A 9,020-nucleotide genomic window follows, 5' to 3' on the forward strand; every position below is an offset into this window, starting at 1 on the left:
GCTGTTATGGGACGAAATTCATAAGGCATCTAGATATGAAAATGTTGTAATAATGGGAGATTTTAACTTTAGACAAATTGACTGGAACAATATGACAGGAAATCTTGAGTCTAGTGACTTTCTTGATACGGTTCAGGATTGCTTTTTAGAACAGGTTGTGACAGAACCAACTAGAGGAAACAGTCTGCTTGATTTGGTTCTTGCCAACAAAGATTCACTTATTAATAATCTTGAGGTTAATGATGAGCTTGAGGAAGTGATCACAAATCACTTAGTTTCAATATATCATGGAATTACCCAGATAACTGCAATCAAATCTCTGTCCCAGATTTTCGCTTGGCCGACTTCAAGGTACTGAAAAATTACCTGGGTGGGCTAAATTGGGATGTCCTGACTGTGGGTCAGGTAGGTGATCTTGGTTGCCAATATGACGTTTTTCAGAGCATAGTTCTGGCTGCCCAGACAACTTTTGTTCCGAGTAGGGAAATTAGATCTAACAAAAATGATCCCAAATGGATGAACAATAGATTAAAACATCTCACTGGTCAAACGAGAGGCATATATAGGCGTATCAAAAGAGGGGATGGGCAGTTAAGAAATCAATATATTCAATTAAAGAGAGAAATAAAGAAAGGATTAAGAAGAGCAAAAAGGGATTATAAGGTTAAGGTCGCAAGGGATTCAAAGACTAGCTCAAAAGGGTTCTTTCAGGTATACAGAAGTAAGATTAGGGACAAGATTGGCCCACTTAAGAGTAACTCTGGTCAGATCACTGACAGTGATAAGGATATGTGTGAAATTCTCAATACCTTCTTCCTCTCAGCTTTCACCCAGGAAAATACTAGAGATATTCCTGAAATAATAGATTGTGTAGAACAGGATGATGATAAACTATGCACGATTGCGGTAACTAGGGACATAATCCTCAAACAAATAGAGAAACTAACACCTAACAAATCCCCAGGTCCTGATGAACTGTTTGGAAGGGTGTTAAATGAATATAAAGAAGAACTTAGCATACCTTTGACTAATCTTTTCAACCTATCACTACAAACTGGCATAGTGCCTGATTAGTGGAAAATGGTAAATGTAATACCTATTTACAAGGCAGGTGACAGACCCTAGGCTTCGAACTATAGACCAATAACCCTTACCTCCACAGTGGGAAAATTTATGGAATCAATAATTGCCCAAGCAATTCGTAGCCATCTTGATAGGCACAGATTGATTAATGAATCTCAACACGGTTTTACAAAGGGGCATTCCTGTCTTACGAATTTACTTATTTTTTTCACTAAGGTTTTTGAGGAGGTAGATCATGGTAATGAATATGATATTGTGTATATGGACTTCAGTAAGGCTATCGATAGAGTTCCACACCAGAGGCTATTGAGGAAACTTAAGGCACACGGAATAGGAGGAGAAATTTTTTCCTGGTTAGATGCATGGTTGACAAATAGGCAGCAGAGAGTTTGCATAAATGGGGAGAAATCAGAATGGGGGCGCGTCACAAGCGGTGTTCCTCAGGGGTCAGTGTTGGGCCCGTTGTTGTTCACAATTTACATAACGACATAGATGAGGGAATAAATAGCGACATAAGCAAATTTGCTGATGACACCAAAATAGGCCATCCAATTCATTCCAATGAGGGCACTAGAGCACTCCAGGATGATTTGAATAGACTGATGCAATGGTCAGAGAAGTGGCAGATGCAGTTTAATATTGACAAATGCAAAGTTCTAAATGTTGGAAAGGTAAATAACCATGCCACATATAAACTAAATAATGTAGATCTTAATACTACTGTTTGTGAAAAGGATTTAGGAGTTCTGGTTAGCAGTAATCTAAAACCAAGACAACAGTGCATTAGTGTTTGCAATAAAGCTAACAGAATTCATGGCTTCATATCTAGAAGTATAAATAATAGAAGTCCTCAGGTTGTTCTTCAACTCTATATATCCTTGGTTAGGCCTCATTTAGACTATGCTGCTCAGTTCTGGTCACCGTATTACAGAATGGATATAAATGGTCTGGAAAACGTATAGAGGAGTATGTCAAAGATGATCCCATGTATCAGAAATCTTCCCTTTGAAGATAGACTGAGGGCCCTGAATCTGCACTTTCTCGAAAGGCGTAGAACCAGGGGGGATATGATCGAGGTGTATAAATGGAAAACAAGAATAAATAAAGGGGATGTAAATAGCGTGCTGAAAATTTCCAGCCAAGACGGGACTCGCAGCAATGGTTTCAAGTTGGAAAAATTCAGATTCAGGAAAGATATAGGAAAGCACTGGTTTGGTAATAGAGTTGTGGATGAGTGGAACAAACTCCCGAGCACAGTTATTCAGGCTGAAACGTTGTTTAGTTTTAGAAATAGGTTAGATAAATACATGAGTGGGCATGGGTGGGTGTGAGTTGGACCTGACTAGCTTGTGCTGCTGAGTCTGGTGCCGTGCTCCTTCCTTGAATGGAGGTGACCAGACTGGGTGTGTCATTGGGCTAATCTCGGGGGGGGGGGGTCAAAGGGCTAATCCGGTGGGATGACATGGATCTGCTCCGCATGGGTCAGTAGGCCTGTTGCAGTGTTCCTTCTTTCTTATGTTCTTATGTTCTTATAGCACCTGGTCCTGCCTCATGGCTAGTAGCTCTTAGGTTCACTCTCTCCCTACTCCAAGAGCCTTATCATACATATATATGGATTCTGCCTTCACTATTTCACTCTCCAGATTATTCACTTCCTGACAACTGTGTGTGCGTAGCCAGCTAATTCTACTCAACTAATTGTGGTTGTAGGGATCGAGTCATAGCTCCTGATCTCGGCTCTTTTCTGTTCCTACAAGCTCCACTCCCTGCTACATGAATTTTATCATACCTCTTCTTACAGCTATGTATGGTATCTGCCCCATCATCACACGAATCACAGAGGTACACCCAAGAAAAATTCCAATGAAAATGAGAAAACTTGCGCACAGGTTAGCAAGAAAATCGAGGAAGGTAACACAGTGGGAGCAATCAGAATAATTACAAATGACGACACTGTTGATCCCATAGAAGAGGCCACAGCCCAAGCACTAAGAGACAAGCACCCAACAAGGGACACCATAGTCGTCAGCAACAACCCTGAGGAAAGCCTCATCACTGGACTATTAATTCTGCCAGAATCAGAAGTCTATAGGGCGATAGTGTCATTTCCAGCAGGATCTGAAGGAGGCTTCACTGGAATTCGGCCACAACACCTCAAAGAGATGGTAAATCCAATACTCGGCACATCTGCATCAATTCTTCTCTTCGAGTTAACCTTCGTCAGCAACTGTCTGGCTGGGCGGATTCCAGAAGAAATTAAACCTTTCTGTTTTGGAACCTCATTATGCGCTTTGAAGAAGTAGGATGGGGGAATCAGACCCATTACTGTTGGTAACACTCTTCGCCGTCTCGTTGCCAAAGCAGCATTAAGAAACATTCGCCTAGAAGCTGCAAGTTTACTCCAGCCACACCAACTGGGCTTTGGGGTCTCTTAAGGCAGTGAAGCGGCAGCTCATGCAGCAAGGCCCTACATCAGGGAATTACAAGAAGAGAAATGCTCTTAATATGGTGAGAAAAGATGTGGTCTTGTCAGACGTTTGGGATCGGTTCCCCGTCTTTTTCCCTTTATTTCTGCTGGCTACAGCAAATCATCAATTCTTTTGTTTGGCGAACATGAAATTCCCTCATCAGAGGGTGTTCAGCAAGGTGACTTACTCGCTCCATTTCTCTTCCGCTTGGCAGTAAGAGAACTAACTTCCAGCCTGCGCAGCGAGCTCAACATCTAGTACCTAGATGATGGCACTCTGGCAGGCACTGAAGAGTCCCTGTTAGAGGACCTACAACTGGTGAAAACACAAGGTGAAACCTTGCGACTCATCCTCAGTCCCTCTCTGAGTGAAATCATCACATCGAACCAGGAAATAATCAGTGCTGTGCAAACAATCCTCCCTGAAGTCTCTACTACCACTCCATCCAAGAGCACCCTCTTGGGAGCACCGCTGGGTCACCAGGCCATCGACACAGTCCTCAAGGACAAACTGAATGATCTGATGAGAAAAGAGGAGAGAATAAAAGATCTTGATGCACATGATGCCCTGTATCTTCTCACAAGGTATCTTACTTTGCCAAGACTCACTTACTTCCTGAGGTGCATACCCTCATTTGACAACCCAACATTCAACGAATATTACAAACCACTGAGATCAATCTTTAAGAAGGCACTGAATCTGTCACTGGAAGATCAGCAATTGGATTAGGTAACCCTCCCAGTGCGACTGGGAGGGGTGCACAAACCAAGGCATTTAGCTTTACTGACATTTCTGTCTTCGTGTTTGGCTTCCAGTGTACTAGTCAAGGAGATTGTCCCCGAATGCTTGAGAGGTGCGGTAGGAGCTCAAGACCCCAAATTCATTAAAGTAGCCTTGCAGACTCCTCCAGCAGGCCAGCTCCTCCCAAAGAGCACAAACAGTTCTACTTGGACAAACCGATCATGAATGAAAAAAATCACCAACACAATGCTCACCAACGCTTTAGGAGAGGACAAAGCTCGTCTCCTCGAGGTGAAGGCACCACATTCAGGAGACTTCCTTTTACTTGTTCCCAGTCCCTCTCTGGGCACGCGATTCGACCCACGGGCCATTCGGACTTATGTTGCTCTTCGCCTAGCCTCCCCAATACTCACCGAACATAGGTGTATTTGTGGCAGGGCGACGGCTGATCAATTCGGACTTCATGGTCTCGTGTGTCACACATCAGATGCAAGTATGCTAGACATGAGGAGGTCAACATCATAAAGAAAAGCCTCGCCACAGCCCGTTGCCCAGCTCAACAGGAACCCTAAGTACAGAGGTCGGACAGAAGTCAAAAGCATCCTGATGGAGCCACTATGTTGCCCTGGAAGGATGGTTAGCTTATTGCCTGGGACTACACCTGTGCCATCACATTGGCAGACACCTACCTGCCATACTTAGAAGCTGAAGGGGGGTGCAGCTTCCAGCTACAGGTAAACCCAGAAGACCCGCAAATATGAAGGTCTTCCCCCTTGCTATAACTTCATCTCAATTGGGTGTGAGACCTTTGGAGCATGGGGCAAGTGGGCTTTTATATATATATATATATATATATATATATATATATATATATATATATATATATATATATATATATATATATATATATATATATATATATATATATATTCACAAACACTAATCTCTGGTCGAAAGAGATTCGAAACTACGCACCTTGGAACAAGGTACGCAGTGCTCTACCACCGTACAACACTAGTCCAATACCTTGGCGCCCAACTAAACCTAGACGTTTTGGTCCAAGGCAGCCAGCTTTCAGGTAGGTGGCTTTCAGCTTTTCATCTCATCCCCTGCATGCATCGACCGCCGAGAGATGCGTTCCAAGGTGCGTAGGTTCGAATCTTCTACCTGAGATTAGTTTTTGTGAATATTTCACCGGTTCTGCGAATTCTAATTTAAATATATATTTTTTTCATTATTGCTAATGTAAAATTTATAATTTTGCACCGAAAAAATCTTAGAAAACTTACCTAACCTTATTATAACAAGCGCAATTTATTTTAGCCTAATCCAACTAAATATATTTTAGATACGTTTACAGTAATATAATACTAAACGAACACAATGAAATATATTTTTTCGCTCGCTACACCAAGGGTTGGGTGATGCTGTGGTTTAAAGCGTCATGTGGTTCTCGCTTACCATGAGGCAGACCAGTACAACATGAGTTCGAATCCTTGGCTAGCACAGTGTTGTTATTGATATATATATATATATATATATATATATATATATATATATATATATATATATATATATATATATATATATATATATATATATATATATATATATATATATATATATATATATATATATATATATATATATATATATATATATATATATATATAATTATTATGACTATGTTCAAATTATAAGAGAATGCTCATTACACAAGGGGTATAACATAGAAAGGTTAAATATTAAATAACTTAATTTCCGTGAGATGATAATGTGTTAATTTGGGATTGTCAAAGTCTAGTTGATTGTGTGCGGGGGGGGGGGGGGGGAAGTTGTTTCGTTGTACCAACCTTCTCTGCTCACATAACAGTAAGTAGGTAACTGGGTGTTAGGCGACTGGTGTGGGTGGCATCCAGGGGAGCAAGACTGAAGGACCACATTGAATCACTTGGGTAGTTAACTCTCCGGGTTCTAAAACAGAACAAATCATTTCTCATCTCATGATGCGTTAGTCCTCTGTGACTCACCGCTGATTTCTGAACTTTTTTGTCTGTTTTATCCCGATGGCTATTGAAAGCAAGTTTAGGAAAGAAGGAAAGAAGCGTCCATAATAAAATACAGGGAGGTGAACATGTGATAAGCTGGGGATCAATTTATTTTCTCGCGAGTTGTTTATTTTTCATTTTACTAATAACCATTCTGTGTTTATATAACATATGACATTTGCTTCGGCTAATGCAAAAGGAACTGTTTCAGCTTTTTACAGATGTTAAACCAGAACAAATGTGGTGTAATATACAGATATACATTTTGATTTCAGTTATGGAGCTCGCATTCATTAATGAGAAATTTCAATAACCTTGAGAGGTTTTTGAACTTAGAATAAGTTAATCCTTCAGAAAAAACAAAACCCATAAAGTATATTTTTACCTATTATGAAATTTTCTGGATCTTGAAAAAAAAATGGTTGAGTTTGATTTATACGACTAATTTGTGAGCAAGTTTCGAAAACTTAGGAAACACATTTTGCCACAAACAAGAGTAAGAATTGTTTACGTTTCTTAATAAGAAAACAAATGGAAGTTTGTTGGCTCGTTCTTTCTCCTTGACAAGTCATTAGCGATACATCAACCATACCCCCGGCCGGGATTGAACCCGCGGTCATAGAGTCTCAAAACTCCAGCCCGTCGCGCTAGCCACTAGACCAGCTAGCCACAATAAGATTCATCCAACTCATGTTGACGGCAGTGAAGGGACTTGAGCTAGAGTTCGTCACGGCCACGCTAGCTGGAGATTCGTCTGTAAAAACTTGCATTTGTGGTCACAGAGGTGCCTGTGCTAACTTTCCTATGGTGTAGAAATATACCTAGTTGGATGAATCTTATTGTGGCTAGCTGGTCTAGTGGCTAGCGCGACGGGCTGGAGTTTTGAGACTCTATGACCGCGGGTTCAATCCCGGCCGGGGGTATGGTTTATTTGCAATCGTGTCATTACGATTTCTTAAGTCATTAGCGATACATCCTCTTCTTCAGTACCACTGATTCTACGTTTATGGGCTGGACTCTCTTTCTTTTTTTTTTTTTTTACAGACTTTTAAAATAGTTTCTTGAGCCAGTGGCATCAGGCAGGCAACCCGTGGCCAGCAGCTGCTGGGTCTCTCTCCTTCCTCGGAGGAGGCCGTCGTAAACACACGCATTTTCACTACGGTATGTTCTTGAAAGTGTGTGTACTCACCTAATTGTGGTTGCAAGGGTCGATACTCAGCTCCTGGCCCAGCCTTTTCACTGACCGCTACTGGATCCTCCCTCTCCCTGCTCCATGAGCTTTATCATACCTCGTCTTAAAACTATGGTTCCTGCCTCCACTACATCATTTGCCAGACTATTCCACTTCCTAACAACTCTGTGACTGAAGAAATACTTCCTAACATCCCTTTGGCTCATCTGAGTCTTCAACTTCCAATTGTGACCCCTTGTTTTTGTGTCTCATCTCTGGAACATCCTGTCTCTGTCCGCCTTATCTATTCCATGCAGTATTTTATGTCGTTATCATGTCTCCCCTGACCCTCCTGTCCTGCAGTGTCGTCAGACCGATTTTCCTTAACCTTTCTTCGTAGGACAGTCCCCTTAGCTCTGGAACTAGCCTTGTTGCAAACCTTTGCACTTTCTCTATTTTTTCACCTACTTGACCAGGTGTGGGTTCCAAACTGGTGCTCCATACTCCAGTATGGGCCTGACGTACACAGTGTATAGAGTCTTGAACGATTCCTTACTGAGGTATCGGAACGCTATTCTCAGGTTTGCTAGGCACCCATATGCTGCATCAGTTATTTGGTTAATGTGGGCTTCCGGCGATGTGCTCGGTGTTTAACTCACCCCAAGATCTTTCTCCTTGAGTGAGGTTTGCAGTCTTTGGCCTCTTAGCCTATACTCTGTCTGCGGCCTTCTCTGCCCTTCCCCAATCTTCATGACTTTGCATTTGGCGGGGTTAATTTCTAGGAGCCAGTTGCTGGACCAGACGTCCAGCCTGTCCAGGTCTCTTTGTTCACCTGTCTGGTCGGAATCTAATTAAGTTCTCCTCATTAACTTCACATCATCTGCAAATAAGGACACTTTTGAGTCTATCCCTTCCGTCATGTCATTCACATACACCAAAAATAGCACTGGACCTAGGAATGACCCCTGTGGGACCCTGCTTGTCACAGGCGCCCTCCGTAGTACCTCATCACGTACCATGACTGGCTGTTGCCTCCCTGTCAGTTATTCTCTGATCCATTGTAGTGCCCTTCCTGTTATACATGCCTGATCCTCTAGCTTCTGCACTAATCTCCTGTTAGAAACTGTTGTATCGAAAGCCTTCTTGCAGTCCAAGAATATGCAAACGACCCACCCCTCCCACTCATGTCTTACTTCAGTTACCTTGCCATAAAACTTCATTAGGTTTGTGACACAGGATTTGCCTTCCATGAACCCGTTTATAACTTTGCTCCGTTCCAGGTACTCCACCACTCTCCTCCTGATAAACTTCTCTATGACTTTGTATACTATACATGTCAGTGACATTGGTCTATAGTTTAGTGCTTCCTTTCTGTCCCCTTTCTTGAAGATGGGGATCACATTTGCCGTCTTCCATACCTCTGATAGTTGTCCAGTTTCAAGGGATGTGTTGGAAATTGTGGTTAGTGTCACACACACATTGTCTCTGCTTCCTCTCTAAGAACCCAAG

The sequence above is a fragment of the Cherax quadricarinatus genome, chromosome 65, assembly GCF_038502225.1.
Source record: "Cherax quadricarinatus isolate ZL_2023a chromosome 65, ASM3850222v1, whole genome shotgun sequence".
NCBI classification, from domain to species: domain Eukaryota; kingdom Metazoa; phylum Arthropoda; class Malacostraca; order Decapoda; family Parastacidae; genus Cherax; species Cherax quadricarinatus.